General features: G+C 43.2%; 1 long non-coding RNA gene across 1 annotated transcript; it reads right to left on the reverse strand.

The window, feature by feature from the left end:
• Positions 1–897: 897 nt before the first annotated feature.
• LOC144584312 (uncharacterized) lies at positions 898–13041 on the reverse strand. Its single transcript, XR_013538475.1, has 2 exons — positions 12788–13041; positions 898–5642 (listed from the first exon to the last, which is right to left on the reverse strand). It is a non-coding gene; the product is annotated as an uncharacterized LOC144584312 (long non-coding RNA).
• Positions 13042–13437: the final 396 nt, after the last annotated feature.

A 13437-nucleotide genomic window follows, 5' to 3' on the forward strand; every position in this document is an offset into this window, starting at 1 on the left:
CCTACCCGAGCTGTTCTCGGACGCCTGGACGTCCGAGAACGGCTGGGGTAGGCGGCCCGGGCAGGCTACCAGCAGCGGGGACAGAGGGGGGAGGTATCCGGAAGGTTTCCAGGTGAAAGCCTGGAAACCTTCCGGACACCCCCCCCACCCTGCAGCCGCCGCTTGAAGCCTGCCCGGGCCGCCTACCCGAGCCGTTCTCGGACGCCTGGACATCCGAGAATGGCTGGGGAAAGCAGCGCAGGGAGGCTTCAAGCGGCGGCTGCAGGGTGGGGGGGTGTCCGCTCCCAGCGACCCCCCATGGCTTGGATCCAAGCTGTGGGGGCAGGCTGAGAGGGTGGTGGGATTGGGATGCCTTTCAGGCATCCCGGGTTTGGATCCCACCCGCCGCCGGTTACCCTAACCGGCGGCGGGTGGGATCCAAGCCCGGGATGCCTGAAAGGCATTCCAATCCCACCACCCTCCCCCCGCGGCTTGGATCCGAGCCACGGCGGCTACCCCAGCCATGGCCGGACTCTAGGGAGTCAAGCCATGGCTGAGTTAGCCGCCGTGGGTCAGATCCAAGCCACGGGGGGAGGGAAAAAACCGGATAATCCATTCCTATTGGAACGGATTAACCGGTTTCCAATGCATTCCTATGGGAAATGGTGCTTCACATAACGATGTTTTCACATAACGATGTTTTGTTTGGAACCAATTAACATCGTTATGTGAGGCACCACTGTACTAGCCCCAATTTAAAATGACCTCTTTTTTTCCTGTGTTAGATTTAAACTATGTAGCTTTCTTTTGGCAGCTTAAGATTGCTATGTTGTATCTTTGGGCTTCAGCTTCAGCCGTTCCTTGTGTCTGTTGCTTTGAATCTCTTGGTCTACAGACACCCAGATTTTCCAAGCAATATTTTTCTTTTCCAGTAAGCCTTTTCCAAATCCACCTCAGCTGTTCCTTTTAATTAGACCTTGGCTTCCACTTTTAGGTTCCCCTCAGTGCTCCCTTTCTCAGAGCTTTGGGATCTCAAGCTAGCCCTCTTGGTCCTCACACTCTCAGCTTGAGGTAAACTTTTAACCACAGTATAGAAATCTCCTCAGAGTCCTTTTCCTGCCTTTGTTTTTCCACACTTTCAGGAGTCCCTATCAAGCTATTCACCTTAAGCCTTAGGGTTTCCCACTCCTGAACTATTGACAACCAGGTCTCTTAGACTCAGAGAATTTCTTTTTCATTCGTGGCCAACCTAATAAATCTCACTTTATTATGGCTCACTGGATTTCATTCGAATTTCTTTCTAAGAAATCTCTCTTTATTTTGGCTCACTGGATGTCCTTTGAATCCCACTCGCTGCTCACCACTTTATGTCATGAACCTAGTTCCCCTGTTTGTTTCTCCACACAACCCAGGTTCACTTTTGGGACTGACATTTGTTTTCAACCCTTACCGCAGCCACCAGACGATTCACTCCTCACTACATCAAATATGACTCTTCAATCAGTGTGATTCAATTAAACAATGTTTATTAAAGTGTTCACAAGTAAATCATGTAATGTAAATCATGGATGGTCTTATTTTATTCATGCAATCAACTGTGCTTTTATAACATTTATATTTGCTTAGATAGAATCATGTTAATCCACATGTTTATTCATTTCACATCTTATTCTCTATCTCTCTCTTCTTCTTTAACACCAGGCTGATCCTAACTACTTAAACTGCTTCTCTCTAACTGAGGTCCCTACTTCATCCCTTACTGAAGTCCTCTCTAACTCTAACTTTAACACAGACCCTAACTCCTTTCTCTAACTCTCAAATCCTTTCTCTAACTGTCATCCATTTTCTTAAATATCCTTAGGTCTGCCTCTTCTGTACAGCCATTGGCTCCTGAGTCAGGGTTCCATTGTGATGGACAGGAGTGGTTTCTAACCTGTCCATCACAGGCATCCTTCAGTCTCGAGAGACTAGGTTATGTATGGAGGACTTGGAACAGCATCTAGTGTGGCTGAGGAGGCCAATTCGAGAGTGACAATCCCTTCCACACTTAAGACAAATCCAATCTGCCCCCTGTCCAGCTCCCTGCTTTTCCTGCTTTTGTGACTTCCTCTTCACCTCGGCCTGCTGGATAAGGGTCTCTTCAAATTGGGAGAGGCTGTGATGCAATGCCTGCCTCCAGGCTGAACGTTCGGATGCCAGGGTTTCCCATCTGTTGAGGTCCATTCCTAAGGCCTTCAGATCCCACTTGCAGATGTCCTTGTATTGCAGCTATGGTCTCCCTCTGGGGTGATTTCCCTGCACTAATTCTCCGTACAGGAGATCCTTTGGAATCTGACCATCAGCCATTCTCACGACATGCCCAAGCCAATGTAGATGTCACTGTTTCAGTAATGTATACATGCTAAAAATTCCAGCTCGTTCTAGGACTACTCTATTTGGAACTTTGTCCTGCCAGGTGATACTAAAATAGCATTGGAGGCAACGCATATGGAACATGTTCAGCTTCCTCTCCTGCCATGCACAAAGGGTCCAGGACTCACTGCAGTACTATTTAGATAATGGTTCCTTTAAAAAAGGACAGGAATAAATGTGTGTTGTAGAGTAATTTTCACTTAGGTCCTAGCTTCCTGTTTTGCATCCATCAAATGTTTATTGCCCCTATATGTGCATAGTTGCCTCTTCACTTAGTTCCCTCTAACACACTCAAAATAATTAGCCCAAAGGTATTGAACTCAGCACCACTCAGCCTGAATAGAATCAATATTGTTTTATTAAAATGACAGTGTCAAAAGCGCATTTCATCACAGTCCTTCAAAATGGAAGTGAACTTTGCTTGTCAACCAAAAACCACTGCATTGTGCTTAACAAACCCATTTCATACTTTAAACAAGGTCAGGCCTGGCCACTACTTGGATGGGGGAAACCACATGGAACAGAGAATGCATCTCCTTCTAGGGCTAAGAAATGCTCCTATCTGAAGCAATGAAAAAGAGGGAGTGATTTTAAGAATAGGCATTGAATAATGAGTTATAAATAACCCATTTATTTCAGTCATTATGGCACAACAGAGTATGTGATTGAAGTAAAGTGAGTGGTAATTTCATTGGCTCTTCTGAGGTAATGAGTAAAATGTCCTAGCTGTTTAAAATCATTTTTAAATTTTATTTTCCCACACTTTAAGAGATATTCTGAAAGGATTTCTCACCTATCTGGAAAGTGACAAGAGGCAGAAAGGAACTTAAACTTCTAGAGCAGAACTTCTGAATGAGGCTACAATGCTGTGGTGCGCCACTTGAGAATAATGACAAACCAAAGTATTAAATGCCATTTTAACTCCAGACCCTTTTTAAACATAAGGTCAAGAATAAACATGCTATTGGTTTAACACGTTCAACATTTTCTCTGCCTGTGATGGATTACATTTTCAACAGTTCAAAGGATAGGTTAACTTTTCAATCTATAGTTTTGCTAATGAAGCTACCAATCTGCAGTTTTCATTGTGTTTCATCTCTTTTTGCCTCATTTTGTTTCAGTTTGTTTCATTTATTATGTATTGTGAGTGGGTTCTCGGTTACCTTTGGACATTTCTCTCTCAGGTGATACAAATGAGGATTCAGAATTATTAAATAAAGAATTTTTATTAACAGAACTGTTTAAATCTTCTTTGTTATGAACAATTGAACTTTGTATAGATAACTGGGGAGGAGAACTCTCCAAAAACCACAACAATGATTTTTTTTTCCGTTTAAGTCCTTCAATAATAGATTTTTGTTTTTTCCTCTTCCTCCGTTGGTTGCCTCGGGAAGTTGTTGCGGACTGCACACAAGGTCCCGCAACATGGGTGACGGGCCCACTCTCCCTCTCTCAACACTTCTTTCTCTATCATCGGGGCTACATGATGTACCAACCGGGCAGGACCTTGATTCCTGGGATAAACCAGCACCGTCCATTCTTCTGGACTGAGGCCAGGAATGATGGGTCTTAGTTTACTCGAAGTCGGGCTCTCTGACTCCACTTTAACACTATCGGCCAAGGGTTAGCTCTATCCGTCGCTGCCTCTCTGAACACTGTGATTTTCTCCGTCTCTTTGGATGATGTTCCTTCCTCAGTGGTCAGGAACACATCCACCCTTTCCCTTTTGCGGTTCTCCTCTCCCTTGCCCCGGTCCCAACTAACTGCCTTAACTGACTTTTTTTCCTCACAGAATCTTCGGTCTCGAGCCCTCACTGCTTCTGGCGCGCGACCTTCTTTCTCCTCTGATGGTGCTCCTGTCTCTGCTATCTCCCGTGTCTGCATACCTATGCTAGCCCTTTGAGGGGACAGCACACTCTCTGATGTTTCCTCAGTCTCATCCTCACAATTGTGTGCTGTCAAGTTGACTTATGGTGACCTTTTCCAAGGTTTTCCAGGTAGAGAATACTCAGAAGTGGGTGACCACTTCTAAGGGTGCCCTGGGACTATGCAGCTGACCCAAGACCACACAGGTTGGCTTTTCTCCCAGGAGACATAAATGTAATTAACTCCAAACAATATTTGTACCTAAAACACTGCAATACTTTCCACCTGCTATATATTTTATTTATTCAATATATATATGTTTAAGCTGTAGCTAGCAATCTGTGTTGATATCTAACAGAATCTCTGAATCCCTTACTCTGTATGGGCAGCTGCATACTGAGAGGCAGCAAAAAGAAGCATTTCTTGCAAACATAAAAAAGAGAGTCAGTTTGGAAAAGGATATTGGTTTCAAGCTCTGACATTAGCCAAAATTATGGTGGGGGGTGGGAGGGAGAGGCAGTAAGGAAGGGCTAAATTTCAAGCTGTAAAGGTTTTTGAGAGTTTGTACATAGTGAATCAAGCATGAGTATTAAAAACTACACAAGTTATAAATAATACAGTATTCTCCCTTGATATATATTTATGTGTGCCATCAGATAAAAGAAAAATCACTCAGTCATTCATAGTGAACTTTCATAATGTTTATTTACAAATATGTTGGCAATAAACTAACAATACTAGAGCATTTGACTTGGTATGGATTTGGTTTGTTTTTGAAAGACTTCTTATAACATTTTCATAAACAGTTTCTTAACATCTTCCTTAGTAACATAGTAACAAGCAGAAAACCCAGTAGCAAATGATCTTAACTGAAAAGGAATATCTTAACAGACAAGCTTCATGCCAACAGAGACATTTTTTTCATATCTGGCTGTTAAACCTCTAAGCACCTGGCTGACACTAGACACAATTGGATTGGTTACACATGTTCTATTATGCAATTAATACATCTAATTCATTCTTATAATTCTAATTACATCATGGCATTGGTCCTTCAATTTCAACTAATTTGAAGAGGAAAGCAATGCTTGGCAGGACTGATTGCATTTAATATAAAGATCCTGACATGTAGAAGATGCAGGGTGTGAAGCCTACACGAGCCTCTTCTTCCCATACTTTTGATTTGTGACTTTGAAGATGGACATATTCCACAGGTATATTCCCAGGTAAAATATTTGCCTAAAACTAACAGCAGAAGGAATTATCTGGGAATCTTCAATCCCATGGGAAAGTCACACCCACAACCTGCATTTTCTCCTGATAAACGTGGTCAAAGTGTTTGCTCTGTGCCACGGTGAGGTGGTTCTTCCAGTCTCCACAGACCCCTGAAACACCACAAGAGGGAGAAGTAACCATAAGCAAGTGGAGTCAGTGCACCAAAATAACTCTGATGATCAAAGCCAGTGTAAAAGTGGGTGTTTCAAATGCCTGACACTCTCCAGATACATGCCCGGTGTGTTACGTGCCAACTGGCTCATCACAACTGTAATGTGGCTTTCAATGGCCAAGTGGGGATTTGATCAATGATTCAAGCCTTGGCCCATCACTTTGTCCTCTACACCAGGGGTCGTCAACCCCCCGTCCGAAACCCTGTGCCGGTCCGTGGACTTGCTGGAACTGGGCCACGGATATGGATCTCCGCCCACCACATGCACGCAAGCATGAAACACCCACCGTGTGAGTGTGACACACCCACCACATGAGCATGACACACCCACCACGCTCACACAGGGATACCCCACACACATGGAGCTCACTCCCCCCAACCAGTCTGCGGTCCCAAAAAGGTTGGGGACCACTGTTCTACACTACACTGTGTAGCTTAAGAGTATCTTCTCCACCTAGAGATGGGCACAAACTGCCAGTTTGACCATTCATGCTGGTTCGGCTGTTGGCCAAACAGGCGTTTTGCAATTCCTATGGAGTTTTGAGCCCAGCCGCCTCCAGCTACCAACCACTCAGAGGCAGTATCCAGAGGAGGTGGGGAAGGGTAGCTGGGGTACTGCCTCCAAGTGGGGACCATCTTGGAACCACAGAGCATCTGTTGGGCTGATGGCCCAAATGGCATGAACTGCTGTACTGGTGATTTGTGCCCATCTTTAATTGCACCCTTTTCTCCTTGCTATTATATCCTCCTCACACTCCTGTCAAAGAACTGGCTATATGCTGACAACTTGACCTTCTCAGCTGACTACAGTATTTCAATGGCCTTTTCAACTTCACTGAGGGTATCAGGGCTGCACCTCTGCAGAAAGCATCAAGCAAAGCGGTTAGCAAGAAGTTCAAACATGGCACTGCATGTATCCTTTGGGGTCCTTTCTATGTGGAAAATGATGCTGCTGTCCTGAGGCACAGTGATAGACACCCCTTTGGCTTCGTTACATTTGAGACTTATGAAGCCCAACTAGACCGTTAGGAATCTGGGATACAGCTATTCAACTCAATAGAGCATGGGTCCCATATTACTCAGTGGCTGGAAATCATAACATGATCTTCATCCCAACAGATTATCTTTACAGCTCACCCCAAGATCAGACTGTGCAATGTTCAGAGAAATTGCAAAACCCCCAAGAGTTACATCTCAGACTCTACAGGTCTCAGTTAGTATGTTAAATGTTAAAGTTTACAACTTGGAATTTCAAAGACACTGGAAAACTTTCACCCTAGCCCGTTTTGATGCTCTGCCTTCAGGTGTTCTGGACAGAAGATACTCACATATCCCTTACAATCAAGACCTTTGCCCTTGCAAATCTGGTATGCTGGAAACTCTGGAACATGTCCTGCTGCAGTGCACATTTTATAAAGATTCCCACACTTTTGGTACATCATCCAGGCAAATCTGATAAAATTTGTATGTCTTTTCTCATATCCTATTCCTCAAGTGAAATTACACCTGGTACAAAATTCTGTACAGTGGCTTTTATAATATTTATTTATTTATTTAATAAATAAACCAGTTGCTGCCCGGGCCCAGTTCAAAGTGCTTGTTTTGACATATAAAGCCCTAAACGGCTTGGGCCCTGGATACCTGAAGGACCGCCTCCTTCCATATGAACCTACCCGGCAGCTAAGATCTAGCCAGGGGGCCCTTTTGAAAGCGCCGTCCCTTAAGGAGATAAGAGGGAGGGCTTGTAGACAAAGGGCCTTTTCGGCAGCTGCCCCCAGACTATGGAACGCCCTCCCAACTGAAATTCGTCTGGCGCCGACGTCGATGACATTTCGGTGCCAGGTCAAAACCTTCCTGTTCCAGAAGGCTTTTAATTGAAATAACATCAGCTGTGGGTCCTGATGATGGCAATTTTAATTGTATTTTAATTGTATTTTAATCATTTTATTGTATTGAATTTTAATTATTGTAAGCCACCCAGAGACCTCTGGGTAGAATGGGCGGCATATTAATTAATTAATTGATTGATTGATTGATTGATTGATTGATTGAATAAATAAATAAATAAATAAATAAATAAATAAATAAATAAATAAATAAATGAATGAATGAATGAATGAATGAATGAATGAATGAATGAATTGTACTCAGAGGGTGATAATTAATGGGTCCTCCTCTAACTGGTAGGAGGTCACAAGTGGGGTACCCCAACGCTCAGTCCTGGGCCCGGTGCTCTTCAATATTTGTATTAATGACTTGGATGAGGGAATATTTGTCAGACTTGTGGATGACACAAAATTGGGTGGAACAGCTAATATCGTGTACAACAGAAAATTCAAAAATATCTGATAGGATGGAGCTCTGGGCCGGAAGAAACAGAATGAAACTCAACAGGGATAAGTGCAAAGTACTGCACCTCGGAAAAAGAAGACAATTGCATAGTTACAGGGGGTTAGACTTGATTGACTTATAGGCCCCTTTCCAACTTCACTATTCTATGATTCAAGTTTGAATGACAAAGTGGGCAGGGAAGAGCAGTAATGAATTTCTTGGGAGACAGATGCAAAGAATACATGCCTTGCAGATGTTTTGTTTAGAGAACAATCCTTCAAATAAGAACTCACTTTTTAATGACCTGTTTATGGGTGAAGAAGCCAGCTGGGAGTACCCATAATTAAACATCATTCCAGTGATTGCAGATGTTTTTATCTCCCCCCCCCCATCCTCTATGGTATGCAAATGTTTAGACAGGACTACAAATGACTTGTGAAATCATGGTTTGGCTAGGCAGATGGGCCCCTGAGAGCTGAAAGCTTCCTAAGCATGTTTACATGCTTGGTTCTGAAAGGTCCTAAATGACATCTGCCTGTATGTTACTCCTCTCAGCATTGAACCGTATTTGAACAATCCAAGATAATTGATGCTCACATTATGGAACAGTTTTGAATAGGCCCTGTAGTGCTGTGAAAAACTGCTGCCTCTTATCACATCAAGCCCGTTAAACCCTCATGAATAATCTAACCCAACTAACTTGCACCTCTTCAAATGCTGTTGGGGTGCAGGTTCTATACATGTTTGGTGGCATAGTTGTCAAGGAGTTATATTATGCATTGACTGTCCATTAGTGCTCCTCAAAAAGTTGGAGCCTCTTCACCTGATAGTGCAGAGGACTAGTTTATTTTGCTGCTTGGAACAAAGAATAACCTGCTGCTTATTCCATGTATGAGGACAGAGTGGATGGACAATTGAACTTCAGTGCTGCATTGTGGCAATGTTTTTTTTAATCATTTACAGTGGTGCCCCGTATAGCGAGGTTAATCCGTTCCGGATTAACCCTCGCTATACGGAATCATCGCTAAACGGGTAGGGGAAAGGTATTGGAACGCATTAAACTTCGTTTAATGCGTTCCAATACCTTGCTTACTTACCCATTCAGCGAGGATTCCAGGTGCCGGCAGCCATTTTCACGCCTTCGCTAAGCTCCAAAATGGCCGCCGCAATACCCGATCTTCGCAATGCGGGTTTTCCCCATTGCGAAGATCGGGTATGTTTCCGTATAGCGATCCCGAAAAAGGGATCGCTATACGGAAACATCGCTATACGGTGCACTTGTTAAATGAGGCACCACTGTATTTGATTTCTGTACTGCCCATCTGGCAGCCAAGGTCACTCTGGGCAGTTTACAACAAAGCAGAAAGAACAATAGGAGCACAAAACTACATCAATAAATTCTAAAAGTGCAAAACAAAATACAGTGGTGCCTCTCTTGACGAGGATAATCCATTCCAGCAAAATCGCTGTAGAACAAAATCGTCATCAAGCGAAAGTTTAAAAAAAAACACCATTGAAATGCATTGAAAACCGGTTCAATGCGTTCCAATGGGCAAAATACCTCAGTATCCAATGAAGATCCTCCATAGGGCGGGCATTTCCCGGTGCCTGTAAAGTGAAAAAGCCTTCCTAAACACAGTGGGGAACCATTTTACACAGCGAGTGGCCATTTTGAAACCCGACAATCAACTATTTTGATTGTCGTAAAGCGAAAAAATCAGTCCCGAAGCAGGGAACTGATCGTCAAACTATTTTTTCCTATTAAAACATTGTTTTGCGATTGCTATAGCGATCACAAAATATTCATTGTTAAGCAATTCCTCATCTAACGAGGTAATCGTCAAGTGGGGCACCACTATACCATAAAATATAATAGGAGACATAATAAAATACAATAAATAGCATGAAAGCATAGCAGTAAATTAGATGTTACATTATCAGAATCACTATTGTATCCGGATGCTATTTGATCTGGAAAGGCCTGTCTAAATAACCAGTTTTTTAGTAGTTTTTTAGAAGTGCCTAGTGAGGGGGGCAGACAAACTTCACATGGGAGAGTACTCCAGAAGGGAGAGCTACCACCAAGAAAGCCCAATTTCTGGTGGTTGTTTTCTGGGCCTCTCTTGGGGTCAGAATTCTCAGCCGCCCTGCTTGTGATAATCTTACTGGACTGGCAGACCTAACAGGAAGGAGGTGCTCGGCTAGATATCGAGACCCAAAACCATTTAGGGCCTTATAGGTTAATACCTTGAAGCTAGAATGGAAGCGAACAGGTAACCAGTGTAAGGTGGCCAAGGCGGGGGAGATATGTTGGTATTTTCTAACCCTACTCAGTAGTATGGCCGCCGTGTTGTGGACCTGTTGTAATCTCTGTAGCAGTCCCAAGGGCAGCCCCACATAGAGGCCATTGCAGTAGTCTAATCTCAATACTACCAATGCATAGACCAGAGTGGTGAGAGACCTGGTGTCAAGGTAGGGATGCAACTGGGCAATCCACTTTAGGTGGAAGGAGGCAGATCGGACCACAAACACTACATGGGATTTCATTGATAGTGCTGGGTCCAAAATATGCCCAGACTGCGCACCACATCCTTAATGGAAAGGGTGGCTCCCCTGAAGGAAAGGAAGGCACCCAGACCACAAAGACTAGGAGGCCCCACCTGCAGGATATCTGTCTTGTCCAGGTTCAGCCTCAGTCTTTTCCCTCATCCATCCCAGCACAGCATCCAGACAGCACTCAGGACAGGACAACATCCACTACAGAAGGGTGGAAGGAGATATAGAGCTGAGTGTCATCCGCATATTGGTGACAAGAAGCTCCAAAACTCCTGATGACCTCCCCCAGCGGCCTCATATAGATATTAAATAGCATTCGGGAGATTATTGATCCTTGCGGGACTCCACAAATGAGAGTTCACAGAGCAGACTGTGATGAGATGGGTTTATGAGTTAAAATCTTTTAAGGCATATGGGTTTTGTAATTAAGAAATAAGCCAGAGAGGTTCCATCTTGTTTCTTTGTATAAAGTATCTTTGCTATGCTGACAAGTGTTTTCCAGGCGAGCGAGAGAATGTTATTCTGAAAGCCTGAGAAAGGACTCTGTGTGATTAGATAGATGGGAATTGTTGTGACTCTTTGAGAAACCACCGTAACCCAAATAACATCTGCTGTGTATGAGAAAGAAGTCATGTGGTGCAACAGGACTGTTTGCCTAGTAACGAACTCTGATTGGATGACCTCGTGGGAAGGTGCATTAAGCCCTTGCCAGTTACTCTTGAAAAAGGAACTTTTAGCCTATAGAGATTGTCTTTCCAAGACCGACCTTTCAGTCATTCGTGACCTACTCTTCAGCCTTTTGGGACTGGTGGCCTACCTACATGGACTGGTTCCTATGCTTTGCTGGATTACTTTTGGACTTATGGGATTTTTCCTAAGGACTGTGCATGGACTATTTTCTATGGACTGTTCTATGGAATATTCTTTATGGACTTCTTTACTTGGAATACTCCATATGGACTATGCTCTTGTAATTTTGTAAGGACTATGGTATATTCACTGGATTTTTCTTTTCTAAGGACTATGGGACATATAATGGATTTTTACTTTTGTTTAGGGGTTTTTATTCTATAGGATCACTGAGGACTATAGCCTTTTTATAACCTACATGGATTATTTTGTTTTTACTAATGATTTCCTAGACTAGAACTGTTTTTATTCGATTTAATGTTTTTTTGTGTTTTTAATGAGGTTTTTGAACTCTTTTATATTTTTCATGTTTTCTTTGCCTCACTACATCTTTGTAACTAAACAGCACAATGCTAGTTTATTTGTTTTGGTTTAATTTGGCTTAGTAACATGCTTTTTCTTTAATAAAATAAAGATTATAAAACTCATTTGGTTTCCTGAACAGTACACTTGTCATAGGGTCATCTGAGAGTGCTACCTCGGCCTAGCTTACTTAGAGTCCTGTCAGTGGTGCAAGTTAAGTCTAAGGACTACAAAGCCCACTTGACCTTTTCATAATAATATCTGAGAGTACCAGGGTGTTCTTATGTGGGCAGACCTGCGAGAAGGAGTGTTGTATCATGGCTAGCTGAATTTGGACTCTTCAGCCCATTTTAGCATGTGCAAACTCCTGATTGCTCTCTGTCCAAGCTTACACGTGTGTTTTCGAACCCGTGTTCGCGACACAGACGACATCTCCCCAAGCTGTACTCTCTGAGGGCGGTCCTCCAGGAAGGACTGGAGCCAGGCCAAGGCCTGACTGCCGATCCCCAATCCCGAGAGCCTTCCCAGGAGGATACAGTGGTCAACAGTATCAAAGGCTGCTGATAGATCGAGGGGAGCCAGCAAGGATGTTTTATCCTTGTCGGCCTTCCTCAAAAGGTCATCTTGCAGAGTGAATATTACAAAAACTACCTAACTGTTAGAATGGTACGACAGTGGAACCAGTTACCTCAGGAGTTGGTGAGTATTTCAACACTGGCGGTATTCAAGAAAAACTTAGAGAATCTCCTGGCAGATATGCTTTGATTGTATTCCTGCATTGAGTAAGGGAGTTGGACCTGATGGCCTTGTAGGCCCCTTTGAATTTCACTTTTCTATGATTCTATGATATACTTATGACTGCTATACACCAGGACTGGGCAGAATGTACATTTGAATCTATATTGCCATGTTATTTACAATCAGGTAAAGATTTCTGAATCCCAGTAGATTAACACTAGCCACAGAAAGACCCTTTCCACATACCTAAACAGTTATAATTGGCTTCAGCTTTGTTTTCTCTGCATGTTGCTGTTATTCATCTGCAGTATTTGGATAAGAATAATGATGACCAACTTTGCAGGCTGCTGGAATTAATAATCTGTAATGCAAGTGTGATAGTTATAGAAATTCTGCTTCAACCTCCAACAGAAAAAAATAATTCAGCTTCTCTCTTCCTCTGCCTCCTTCCTTGACATCTGTTTCTCTTTCTCCCCCTTAACCTGCCTGGTAGTGAGGGACTAAAGAAAGGGAGAGCCTCACTGGCATCTGGGAAACTATTAATTGAATTTGGAGGAAAACATGGGCTTCCCCATTTTATTTTGGAATGTGAATTGAACAATTTACAACTTTGGTACTATGAATTCTCAGACACTGAGTAGCTTGAAGGTCCATCATCCACAACTGCATCAGAGTGGCAGATTGCTTGGCAGGTGGTGATTTATAGTTACTGTGGGTAATTTGCCACATAAATAGAAATATAAGAACTTGCTTTTTACCAAGTCACTCCGTTGATCTGTGTAACTAAGCTTCTTCACGGCTTCTGTGAATGCACACATATGTCTGTGCCTGCGCTGACGTCCTCGGAATATTCTAGAGCTAAAAGTAACAATTTTTGTGGCATGATTCCCCCATGA

Source organism: Pogona vitticeps, chromosome 9, assembly GCF_051106095.1.
Source record: "Pogona vitticeps strain Pit_001003342236 chromosome 9, PviZW2.1, whole genome shotgun sequence".
Lineage (NCBI taxonomy): Eukaryota > Metazoa > Chordata > Lepidosauria > Squamata > Agamidae > Pogona > Pogona vitticeps.